This window comes from Tenrec ecaudatus, chromosome 5, assembly GCF_050624435.1.
Source record: "Tenrec ecaudatus isolate mTenEca1 chromosome 5, mTenEca1.hap1, whole genome shotgun sequence".
Classification (NCBI taxonomy): Eukaryota; Metazoa; Chordata; class Mammalia; order Afrosoricida; family Tenrecidae; genus Tenrec; species Tenrec ecaudatus.
This window is the reverse complement of record NC_134534.1, coordinates 169,904,550-169,918,520: the sequence shown is the minus strand read 5'-3', so window position 1 is coordinate 169,918,520 and position 13,971 is coordinate 169,904,550.

The following is a 13,971-nucleotide window of genomic DNA, read 5'->3' as shown; positions in this document are numbered from 1 at the left end:
AGATAAAGGAGAGAAATCGTCTGAAAGGGAAAAACTGTAAACACCTCATTTAAATTCTACCTGCAGTAACTATGAAGTGGGGACGTCCCTCAGACAGGAGCTGAGAGGGCTGGACCAGGATTCTGATGAGGTTCTTTCCCTGTTGGCACGGCATGATCTATCTGTGCACCAGCCCTCAGTTTCCTGCCCTGTCAAGGAGTCAGCTCTCACTGCCATCAAGTCAGTTCTGACTCACAGCGATTCCATAAAACAGGATAGAGCCACCCTGATGGTTTCAGAGACGGAAACTTCTTATGGGAGTAGAAAGCCTTGTCTTTCTCCCAACTAGAAACCAGAGCCCAAACTCGCTCCCATGGAACTGATTCCAATGCATATAACCCTTTAGGACAAAATTGAACTGCCCCTGTGTGTTTCTAAGACTGTAAATCTTTATAGGAATAGAAAACGTCATCTTTCTTCTGTGGAATATCGAGGGGGTTTCAAACTGCTAACCTTGTGATTAGCTGCCCAACACGTAAGTCAATATGTTCCCAGGGGTTCCTGTTATTTCTCCAAGCTCTTATATTTCAATTTTACTAGGAGTGGGCTCATTCTTTTTTTAAGGAGACTTCATGGTGTGGCAGACTGTGCATGGCCTTGCTAACTGCAAGATCAGCAGTTCATGCTCCCTAGCCACTCCATGGGAGAAAGATGAGGCTTTCTGCTCCTATAAACATTTAGTCTCAGAAATCCACAGGGGTAGGTCTATTCTGCCTTTTTGAGTTTCTATGAGTCAGAACTGCATTTGCGTTTGAGTTTAATTCTTTTTTCATTTTTAGTATTGTTATTGTTACTGTGTTATATATAGGAGGTGGCTCCAAAAGTTCATGGGAAAATTCTATTATCTTTTAATTCCATTTTCCACAGACTTTTGGAAATCTCCTCCTCTATGTGTGGGTATGTAAAAATATACGGAAATTAGAAAGGTCCCTCATTCGTGTGTGTGTGTGTATGTGTGTGTGTGTGGTGTGTGCATGCGCACATATACAAATATTTATGTGGGAGCTTCAACAATATTCATGGAAAAATAGATTAAGAAGACAAGAGACAACTCTTCTTATTATAACTGAACTATTGAATTATATATGATGTTAATTATATCTCAATAAAATGTTTTTTCAGACTAGAAGTTTTCCAAGAACTTTTTAAAGTCACCTCACATATATAGTTATTATACATTTATGCATCACAATGTTTGTCAATTCAATATTTCTTATGTATACAACTCAGTGACACCAATCATATACATCATGTTAGAGAGTTAGTTTATTAGACCTGTTAAAAATGAGGTTATAATAGGGAACACTTAACATATGCCTACTCTTTTATTTTCCTAGGGAAAAGATCAAAATATGTTTACCAGATGAAATATTGTATGAAAGTGTTTTTTTCCCAAATATAGTCTTCTATCATCTTAATATATGTTCAAAGAAATGTCTAATATTATGTGGAGTCTCTCCGGAGGTAGGGAATCTTATGTGAGAAAGGGTTGCTTTTGAAACTGGGAACACCAACACCACAAGGCATTTAGCTGTGTGAGAGCTTTGATACAAGGCAGAGGAGCCCAGGAAATCAGAAAAAGATGGGAAAAGAGAAAGAGATCCCAAGAGACATGCCATACTCCATCCTAAAGCTTATTACTCAGCAAATAAAGTACACTTGAGAAAATAAAGTTGAACAGGAAATATGAACTTATTAGTATTTCCAAAGTAGTGATGGATACATGCTTATAAATATGCATGCCCTAATATATATCTATATAATTTCCAGCCATTGAACCGAGGGAAGACAAAGGAAGGAATTGAAGAAAATACTAAGTCACTCATGTGGCAGAGGAGTGCCAGATACTTCACATATGTTTCTTTACCTAATGCTGCAGCCATTCATCAAGAAAACCACTAGCCATAGACTTGCCACATGGTTATCACAGTAGAACTCCACACAATTTTTTCAGTAGCTAATTTTTGGGAGTAATCGTACCAAGCCTTCCTTTGAAGACACAGCCGGATAAACAAGACCCTCTAAGCTTTCACAGAAGTTGAATGCACTAACAATTTACAACCCCCAGGACCCCCATTCTAAGTTGAAATCTACTTAATTGCAACTGTCTGTTCTTCAAAAGGGATGTGATTATTTCACCCATTGTATAGGTGTGATCACATGACACTTGTATATGGACCAAGGGGTGGTTGTTGGAACAGGAAATACTGAATGATAAAAATGAGGAAAGGTGTGCATTAGGACTGTATCCTTTCACTGTACTTTTTCAGTCTACATACTGAGAAAATAATCCAAATACCTGGGCGCTATGAATAAGAACAAGGCACCAGGATTGGAGGAAAGCTTCATAACAACCTTCAATATGCAAATGACAAATCTGACTTGCTCAAAGGGAGGAGGATTTGAAGCACTTGCTGATGAAGATCAAAGACTTCAGCTTAAGTATGGATTACAATTCAATGTAAGAGAGACCTAAATCCTCATAACTGTACCAACAGATAACATCAACATAAACACAGCAAAACAAGATGCTGTGTAGGGTTTCATCATACTTGGATATGCAATTATTGCGTGTAGAAGGAGAAGTCAAGAAATCAAATGATCATATTACATTGGGAATGCACACAACTGCTTACAGTGTTAAGGAGCCAGGATATCATGCTGAGGACAGAAGGACCAGGCTGTTTCCCGTCACCTCATATGCCTGTGAAGGTTGAGTGCTGAATAAGGAAAACCAAAGAAGAGCCTATTCATTTGAAATAAGGTGCGAGCAAAGGATATTGAGAATAACATGGACTGCAGGAAGAAGAAGCAAATCTGTTTGGAAAGAGGTCCAGTCAGGTTCTCCTTGGAATGTGATCACAAGACTATTCCATGCACTTTGGATGTGTTTTCAGGAGATATCAGTCCCCAGAGAAAGACATGGTGCTTGGCCAAGTGGAAGAGAAACAAGAAAAATACCTTGGACAGGATGAATTGATGAATTAACACAGTGACTGCAAGACTGGGCTCAAACACCTGTGAGAGAGGCACAGGACCACACGACATTTCTTTCTGCGGCCACTCTGAGTCAGAACTGACTATGTCACCTAACAAGAATAACACAGATGAAGAAAGGAAGTAAAGCTGAGTAACTGGTTAGGGACAGGTGGGTGGGTATGGTATTTGACCCCACATATGCCCTGGCCACCTTACCTCCAATTGGGTATGACAGCAAGTGTGTAAAGGGTTAAAAAAAGAGTGGATGTAAAGTGATGTGATTGTATAAACCATGGACCTTCAAATCATTAGCATGTGCTCAACTATGAAATGTAACACTTCAGGGGAATGACGTTGCGAACAAGTGAAGAAATGGTTAAATGCACGTGCTCCCTTAGCGATCTCAATATTCAGAGGGATGCATTTCGATGAGAGAGAGCTGGTCTGGAAACTCTTCAGAAGAGTTCTCTTCACCCAAAATTCTCTGTGGACTTTTAAAAAAATAACATCTAGGCAATGACATTGCCGTGGGAACTTCCTGGTTGAGAAAATGGCCTTGAAGGAGAAAAGCACCTCAGAAGGTCAGTTAATCATATTGGCAAATTCTTCTCTTGAGCTGACCTAGATCTGCTGAGCATGCTTCGTGCTCAGTCACTCAAGAAGAGAGGAAATGAACCTCCAGAGCCACCAGACTTTGTCTCCTCGGTCACACCGGGGGCTCTGAGAATTCACCTACACCCAGTCCCCACCTTGATTCTGTCCAGGTCACAATGCTGCGTGGGAGTGCAATGATGCTGATGTTCCACCTGGATCACACATTAAGCCACTGTGTGGAATAGACAGAGGGGCCAGAATGTTCTATCCATACTTGGAAGGGGAGAGATTAAAGCATATTATTCCCACCTTTACTCTCCCATTGATTTCTAAGGTCAAATGTGTCCTACTCACCATTTCTCCAGATGGGAGGTGGAGGGAAGAAACATACCTAAAAAAAATGTCACAGATGGAGAGTAATTATGATAGACTTCAAAAATCCAAATATGTACTTTAAGCATCACTGGCTGCAAATAGAATATTCAGGAAATTGTTCAGCTCTATTAGAATTTGATCTCTCATAAGGCAAAAAGCACACTAGAGGGCTACCTTCCTGAGAAAACAACAGGGATTCAAAGTCTGCCAGCTCGTTGGTAGTAAATGCAAGGCTATGTTATCCAAAGCTGGTACATTTATCTAATTAGCCCACCCATAGGGGGCACTTACTTCAAACATTACTGCCCCAAAAGTCAGCAGTTGCCCTAGCCCAGAGGCTCTCAACCTGTAGGTCGTGACCCATTTGGGGGTCGAACCACCCTTTCACAGAGGTTGCCTTATTCATAAGAGTAGCAAAATTACAGTTATGTAATAGCAATGAAAATAATTTTAGGGTTGGGGGGGTCACCACAACATGAGGAACTGTATGAAAGGGTCGCGGCATGAGGAAGGTTGAGAACCACTGCCCTAGTCTATAATTGTTCTATGTTAGCACTGATTTGTTTGATTTAGTTCCATTCAATAAACACGATGGTGTCTTTTATGTCATCAAGTGGTCCATGGATGCCACAGAAAGCTTGAATTCAAATACTAATCTAAATATGCATGTGAAAGGGACCGTGAATGTTGTAGACTGGAGAAGAATCCATGCCTTTGAATGCTGCTAAAGAAAACTGAAAGAGCCATGGACTACCAAAACGATAAACAGATATCTTGGAAGAAGTACAGCCAGAATGCTCTTTAGAAGCGCGGATGGCAAAACATTCTCTCACATACATTGGACACGTGATTAGGAGAGACCAGGCCCTGGAAAGGGACTTCATGCTTGGTAAGGTAGAGAGGCAGCGGAAAAGAGGAAGATGGATGGGCACGGGGGCTCCAACAATGAGCTCAAACATAACAAATGGGAGGGTGGCTCAGCACCTGGCAGTGTTCTTTCTGTTGTGCATAAGTCAGAATGGACCCGACAGCACCTCACCACAACAACCCCACATGTCGTTTTCTGTATCTCATGATAATTAAGGCCTGAAACACATGGATAACTAGAGGCTTGCAGAAGCAATTCTTTGGTGGTTGTGTTCAGATTAATTCCACACACATGCACACACACAGCAAGAGCTTCCAGCTTCCTAATAGATATCCTAATGAGTTCCAAAATGGTGACTGGAATAGAAAAAAAAAGATTTATTACTCTGTTCCGCAAACACAAAAATAAGGTAATATGTCAACTGATGACACAGATTCACTTGGTGCTCTCCAAGGTGTAAACTTCTGTGTGCAGTGTATTTTACCTTGTGACCCAATAGTGCGTGTGTTAATTTACTGTCAAAACTTGAAAGGTGTATTTTCAAAGCTATAAATGAGTGAATAAAAACACGTGAGAAAAGATCAATATTACTTATAGAACTTTAAACAATAAAGCTGTAAGGAGTGAAGAAAATAGAAAAAGAACCAGAAGAGCAATACAGCAATAAAACCCACTGCAACAGTGGGTCACTATTATTAATTAGAACACTAACAACAGGGGGCAAAACATGAGGAGAAGCACGACATTTCTGTAGTCTTAAAGTACCTCTCCAACTGTTTGTTAAGCCTGACGGTACTTTCAACATTTGCCTTGGGTGCTTTGATAGCGCTCCCTCCAGGAGCTGAAGCTGAACTTCCCTCTCATTGAGAGTGGATTAGTACTTCACTCCTAATCAATAGAATACAGAAATAAAAATATAGTACCTTTACAGTGGAGCAAGTTGGACAGTACCACTATAACTAGAAAATCAATGAGAACATTGACCAACATTTTGATTTTCTGTGTTTTCTATACACTGTTATTCTTCCTCAAAACCATAACCCCCAAAATGCCAGACAAATCTATATTGAGGAACATTTTAGAAAAATCACTCACCAGCATTTCTCAAACCTGTCAGGGTTATTTCTTGATTTTGATCAATGTTTCATGATAGTATTTTGTAAAGTTTTCTATCTAAAATTATTCCAAAATAAAAAGTTTTATAAATTTCTGAAGGTAGAGCACTTGAATCTTTACATTTTACGAAATACAACTTACAATATGCTAGAGAGATACTGAATTTATTTGAATCTTTGTAGAAGTACTTATTAGTAATGGAAATTTGAACATGTTTTTTTTTAATTCTAGGCCTAGAATTCTCATGTATAAACCAACTTATAGGGGGCTGGCCCCAATCCCAAATACTAAGTGGACACCTGCCCCTCCCCCCAGAAGAATTTATTTCAAAAGATGGCATTGAATCTGCAGCTCCGGGAGAGGGATCTAATCGGAGCACATGGGAGCAGATGAAGGGGGAGAAGGAGAGAGTGGAGCACATCCTGGCCCACCAGGCCTCGAGGACGACAATCCCAATTAGAGCAACTAGTCCACAGAGAGGACCACATGGCTAGCCCCACTATGAGAGATGACGCCCCTCACTGACCCATAGCCCTACAGGGGACAACACCAGAGACACAGTGTTGGAATTGCACCCAATCTGATCCCAGCACTCCGAGACAAAATACTAAGGGGTGCAACAGAACAGCAAGGGAATGGAGCAGCGAGGTCCCCAGGGAATGCTGAAGGTGGACTTTGGGGCCAGGGTATGGTGCCCAACAGACTGGACTGGAAAACACTCCTAAAGGCCAATAAACAATCCTTGAACTAAAAAAAAAAACAACTGTATTTAAAAGATTAATACAGAGATTAAGTTAAAAATATAGATAAAATATAGATATGTAAAATTATTTCAGTAACTATTTCTCCTATCTTCCTGCTACTGTATATGAATGAACACCAAAATATATGACTAAAAATCTGCTATATTATCCAAATGAGATATGCAAACTTTAGGTTAAAGAAGAGGACATTTAAATTATTTATAACTTTATAAATATAGTCACATATATTTTCCAAATGTGTCTTTCTCCCTTATACTCTGGTTCAATAGCATTTTCTAGAATTTATTTCCTCAAGGAAAGATAAGCAAAATATTCAATTAATTCAGTCAATATAGATGTCCAATGAATGATTTAATCTCAACCTTCCTTTTATCTCAGTATATCATTACACACGCACACACACACACACACACTCTTGGCAAAAAGGGGGGAAGCAGTCGACAAATCAGATAGACACAGTGGCTGCAACCAGAGGCTCAAACACAAGAACAATTGTGAGGACCCTGAAGGTGTTGTGTGTAGGGTTGCTTGAGTGGGAAATAACTAGATGGCTCCTAATAACAACAAGCCTAAAAGTTGGCAGTTTGAACTCACCCTGGGGAGCCATGGAAGGAAGCTCTAGAAATCTGCTTCCGTGCATATCACAGCCCAGACCCCCCTTTGGAGCTCGGTTCTATTCTGTCATCCAAGGGACTACCATGAGTGGGAATGGGTTCACTGGCAACTGGCTGGCTGAATTTTTTGTTTTCAAGTGTGTGAAATTAGCCCAAGTACTACAAAAGCTGTTTAATCACTTTCAAAGTTATTTTTCCACCTTTTATAACCATGGGGAAGGAAAGTGGAGGCTTGTGAACACTGAAGGAGGGGATTATTATTCTGTGTGTGTGTGTGTGTGCGTGTCTAATTGGTGGAGTATAACATACAAAGGGAAAAAAAAACATACAAATCACAGTTGCATATTCCATTTCATCAGAACAGTGTCCCAGGAAACCCCTTGTGTAGGAGAGTGTACCCTCCCCCCAAAATAAAAAACAACGCAGTAGTCATTTTTCCCTGTTAGGCGAGCATCGAGCAACTCGCTCTGAGTTAGTGCGCCCAGTGGCATCAACCGGGGAGGTTCTCTCTGATCACAGAGAAATTTATCATAAAATAAGTTTCACTTGAACCTCGCTTTTGGTGATGCCGCTTTAAGAGAACAGTGTGCAGCTGTGAAATTTTGTTTCCTGCTTGGGAAAAATGCCACAGAAACTATTATGGCGTCAAACAGCTCACACGCCCATCTCTACGGGAAAAATGTAAGTGTACAATTGGTTTTCTCATTTCAAAACAGGTGAAACGTTGATGTATGGAAAACCTCATTCTGAATGTCCATTAACTTCCCAAATGGATGAAAATGTCAAAAATCCATGCACTTGTACTTGAAGGCCTACGATGGACCACTGAAGAGATGGGGACATTATCTGGACTATCTTGGAGCTCAGTTCAGCAAATTTTAACTGAAGATTTGGGAATGAGAAGGGTCGCTGTGAAAATTGTGCTTCGGATTCTGACTGACCAGAAGCAAGAGCATTGAGTGGAAATATGAGGTGCTTTGAAAGAACAGCTCCAAAGTGACCCAGACTTTTTTCCCAAAGTCATCACTGGTGATTAAACATGGTGCTTATTCTGACAACCATGAAGGCAAGCATCAATCAAGCCAATGGAAGATGTCATTGTCACACTGCCCAATAAAAGGTCGACAAGTGAAATCAAAGATCAAGACAACGCTCATTTGTGGTTTTGATGTGTGGGGGATAGTACATTTGGAACTTGTTCCACCATGTCAGCCTGTTATTCAAATGTTCTGAAAAGATTGCACAACAATGTGCAACCGAAAAAACCCTAATTTGTGGCAGATGGGGGACAGCTTATGCCACCACAAGAATGCCACCTGCTCACACAGCCATCTCAGTGGCCAGTTTGGGGCCAAAAAAAAAAATAACATGCCTCTCTTGCCCCACGTACTTCACTCACCTGACCTCGCTCAGTATGACTTCTTTTTGTTTCTGCGAATGAAGAGGGGCATGAAAGGACAGTGATTTGATGACATAGAAGAGGTGATGAAAAAAATGAGGGAGGTGCTGTCAGCCCTCCAAACAGATAAGTTTGAAAAATATTTCCAAGAATGGAATTGCCGATTTGACAAATGTATTACCGTATATACTCGAATATAAGCCGACCCGAATATCAGCTGAGGCAACTACTTTTACTACAAAAACTGCATTAAAAACATGCTGGAAAATTCAGCTTATACACAAGTATATATAGTAAGAGTACTGGAGAGTACTTTGAAGGTGAAAAGGCTGTTTTTTAAAAAAGAATTAAGTACATAGCTTTGAAGGGGAAAAAATCCAGTTTGGGGAGGGTACCCCCTCATATGTGGCCCTTTCTTCTTTTCTTTTTTTTATCCCACCCTCCCTCTACCACTCCCTACCCTGCACCCTTGCGATAGTCTTCAAAATCTACTTCTTTGTGTGAGAAACCGTTTTTCTTAGGGTTTTCTTTTTCCCTTTTTAATAACAGCCTCATGTAATTTGTGTCTTTACGAGATTGACTAACTTTGCTAAGCATGTCTTCCAAATTCATCCATGTCATAAAGTGCTTGAGAGCTTCCTTAATGGATTTTCAGAGATTCATAATATTCCCTTGTGTTAATATACCCAGGTTGTTAATGCGCTCCTCCACAGATGAGCTTCTCTGTTGCTCCCGCCTTTTCTTGCTTTAAAGTGCTGCCATGAACATAGGTATGCATCTATCTGTTCTTATTTTGTTTTTTACGTCTTTGGGTTAGATATTCAGTAGACAGATTGCAGGTTCATTGAGTATTTCTATTTGCCCTTGTTTAAGGAAGCACCATACTGGTGTCCAGAGTGGCTGTACAATCATACCATTCCCCCAGGAGTGTATGAGTGTTCTAATCTCACCACACCCTCTCCAGAATTTGTTGTTTGTTTGTTTTTTCTGCTTGCTTGTTATTTTAATTTAGCTTTCAGTGTCGGACTGAGGTGATTTCTCATTTTTGCTTTAATTTACATTTCTCTTGTAACTAATGATGCAAGTATTTCTTCATGTGATGTTGACTGCATGGATGTCATCTTTATTGGGATCACTATTCCTACCCTCTGAGCCTCTGATCCTGATTGGATTATTTGTTTTTCCTTTTAAGGTGTTGTGGTTTTTGAAAGAATTTTGCGACTCTCCCTTTATCTGATATATTACTGCCAAAAAACTTCCCCCAATCTGTGAGTTCTTTTTTTCCTCTTTTGATGAAATCTTTTGATGTACATAAATATCATATTTTTAGGAGGTCTGAGTCCTCTCATTTGTCTTCTGTAATGTGGGTGTTTTTCATTATGTTTTGCAGTGTATTTATACCTTGTATTACTGCCCTTAAGTTTGTCCCTACATTTTCTTTTTTTTAAATCATTTTAGTGGGGGCTCATACAATTCTTATCACAATCCATCCATCCACTGTGTCAAGCATATTTGTACATTTGTTGCCCTCATCATTCTCAAAACATTTTCTTTCTACTTGAGTGCTTGCTATCAGCTCCTCGTTTTTCCCAATTCCCAAGGGCGATAGACTCCTTGCCTCTCGTGTGGAAAGTCATGGGGTCCAACTCCTGGCCCACGTGTCTCATTGTCCACCACCACTGTCTGTCAGTGGTTGGCTCCAGCGCTACGGGTCTGCTGAACAAGTTTTGGCCTGTCCAGCAGACCAAGGAGGTCTGGCTCGGAAACTGGAACTGGACTATCAGTCACTAAAAACCCTATGATCACCATGGTCTGATCCACAGCCACAAGAGGGATGGTCCAATATGAGGCAGCATTTCACTCCCCTGTGTATGAGGCCACCGTGTCACATGAGTCAGGGACCAACTCTACAAATATGGCACCTAACAACAATAATATCTTCATTTAAAAAATAATAACCTTGCCACTGGGTCAAAACTTGTGAAATGGCAACCCGGTGTATTAAGGAGTTAGGATCCAATGGATCCACAGGGCTTTGTTGGCAGTCACTTTACAGACTCAGATGAGGTGGGTTCTTCCCTGACACAACTGCGGGGTCAAGCAACTGACCTTTAGGCTTCCAAGGACTTTTTTTTTATGGAGGTACACAGAAATTGCTTAGAATTTTATCATGAAGAGAAAAATAACAATATTTTTATGTAACTATATGATATTTTTTCTTTGCATGTACAACCTGGATCATATTGTGTCACACTGTTTTAATATGATACAATATCATAACTGTTTCCTTGTGTTTTTCAAAATTTAAACACGTCATCACATTTAATATTTCAGCATCAGTCACAGCTATTTCTGCTACAATTTCCACATACACACAAGTGCACACTGTCATAGAGTCCATTTCAGCTCATGCCAGCCACACAGTAGAACTTACCCGTAAGGTTCTAAGGATTATAAATCTATGCCACAGTAGATAACTCATCTTCCTCAGTGGAGAGGCTAGTGAGTTTGAACCCCTGACCTTGTAGTTAGCAGCCTAATGCTTAATCCAGTATACCACGAAGATTCTCTCCAGCCTGGGAGAGATTTTCCTATGTGTCAGGTATATAAAATAACTTGCTCCTACTGGTCAGTGCTCTTTCTGTCCTCTTTTACAGAAGTGGAAGCTGCAGTTCAGAAATGCTAACAAACTTGTGCATAACCACAGATCTGCTCTGTGTGGACATTAGGGCTGTTTCCTATGTGAGCTTTTTAATGTCTCTGTACATTTGGGAGGTGGCATGCTGCCCTTTCTCACACTCCCAATTTCCCTATCCCTAACGAGCACGGGGGTGCAGTGTAGAAGGGTCACTTTCCATGCAACAGACCTCATTTCCATTCTGGGCAGTGCAGCTCATGCGCAGTTATTATCTGTCTGCCCGTGGCAGTTTAAGTGTTGCTACAATTCGAAACAGGGTTCTGTGGACGTTACAGACTACGGTGAGCCAGGAAGAAAGTTTGCATGGAGGCAGAATGAGTCCCCTGCAGCTAGCTACAAGGAGCAGGGGCTTCCTAGACATTCCTGGGATCTATCCTTGTCACCCCTCTCTTCCTAGAGTGTGGCCTAGCTGTCAGATCCTTTATCATTTTTAGTTGGGGTCTTGGAAAAAATGTGGGCCTTCTCCATGTCTCCCTTTCTTTATATGCAAGACCTGAACTACCCTAGTATTTACCTCATAACACAGCTATACAGATTAATCCGCAAGGCTTACACGGAGTTCTAATTCTATTACATGACTGATTATTTCTAGTGTGGCAGAAGGCTTTGAGGAAGTCTTATTAACAACCTGCATTAAGCAGATGACATAACTTTGCGTCCTATAAATGAGGAAGTCTTGAAGTACTTGAGTTAAAAGCCAAAAGGGAAGATTACACTCAGCATGCCTTAAATGGAAACAACTCAAAAAAAAAATCCCACCCTTGAGATGCAATATTGAAAAATTCAATGGGAAAACATTGAATGATGCATGAATACCATTTCAGAAGGTAGCATATGAGCAAGAAACAACGGTATTGAAAGTTGTAGTCCAAACTTCACTGAATGCATTGTGAAAAACAAGAATCCAGGAATTGATGGAACACCAATTGAAATATTTCAGCAAACTGACCAAGTACTCATTAGTCTATGCTAGAAAATGTGGGCTACAGCTACTTGGCCAACTGACTGAAAGAGATCCATATGAATACCTATTCAAAAAAAAAGGTGACTCAACAAAATGAACAAATGATACAACAGCGTCAGTGATATTGCATACAAGTAAAATTTTGCTGACGATCATCCAACAATAGTTGTAGCAGTACATTGACATAAAAATAAATTATTTAGACTCCATATGCCAGAAATCGAGGCCATATTCAAAGAAGTGGAAGAATGTAATTCCTGAAGTCAGATAGATCTTTCCTCAGAGCAGATACCCGAATGATGGTTATTCATGTCCTTTTTAACTAGCCCATGGAATCCGACTGTGCAGATCAGAAGAAATTATGGAGAGTCCTGAGAAGAATGAGAATTCCAGAACCCTTCATGCTGTGCTCCTGAGGAAACTGAACATGGAGCGAGAGGCAGCTGGGTGAACAGAACAAGGGAACGCTGCAGGGTTTAAAGTCAGGAAAGGTGTGCCTCGGGGTTGTATCCTCTCACCAGACACAACCTTGCTTGCTGACAGTCAGGGGGACTTGAAATATGTGCCGATGAAGACTAAGGATTGCAACCAGCGGTTTGGATTATAACTCAACGAAAGAAAACAAAAATACTCACCAATGGGCCACTTAGTAACATCATGTTATATGGAGAAAAGATTGAAGCTACCAAAGATTTTGTCTTGTTCGACTCCATAATCCATACTCATGTGTACCAGGAGTCGAGGTATCAAATGCTGCATTGCATTGGGTACATCTAAGGCAGAAGACGTCTTTAACATATTGAAAGAGGTTATTTTGATCATGATATAGTCAATTGCCTCATAGGCATGTAAAAGTTGGACATTGAATAAGGGAGACCAAAGGACAAACAAGGCACTTGATTTATGGTGCTGGGAAGAAAATTTAAAGAGCTATAGACTGGCAAATGGATAAGCAGCTCTTTCTTGGAAGAAGGACAGCCAAAATGCTCCTTAGAAGCAAGGACAACAAGACTTCATCTCACATACTGTGGACACGTGATTAGGAGAGGCCAGGCCCTGGAAAGGGACTTCATGCTTGGTAAGGTAGAGAGGCAGCGGAAAAGAGGAAGACCCACCCAACCAGATGGATGGACACGGGAGCTCCAACAATGAGCTCAAATGTAACAACAATTGGGAGGGTGGCTCAGCACCCGGCAGTGTTCTTTCTGTTGTACAGAGACTCACTATGGGTCTGAAATGACCTGATGACCCCCAACAACGAGTCTTTCTGGACAACATGTAAGTAAAATGAAGTCTCACTGTGCTTGTTTCTAGGGAGCATTCTGGCTGTACTTCCATAATAGATTTTGTTTTCTTCCCTGGAAGTGCATGGTACTTGAAATTTTCTTTCTAGTCTTACATATTAGCTGGATGTAAGCTATTCATAAAGAATGGACATTTCTGTATGTGCCTCACTTATGAAGCACCTGTTCAATTGTGCTCAACGTGCTTCCAACTGTCAACATGGTAAGGGAACTGTTTCAGTTCATAAAACCAAAGCCACACAAAAATCTCAAGTCTT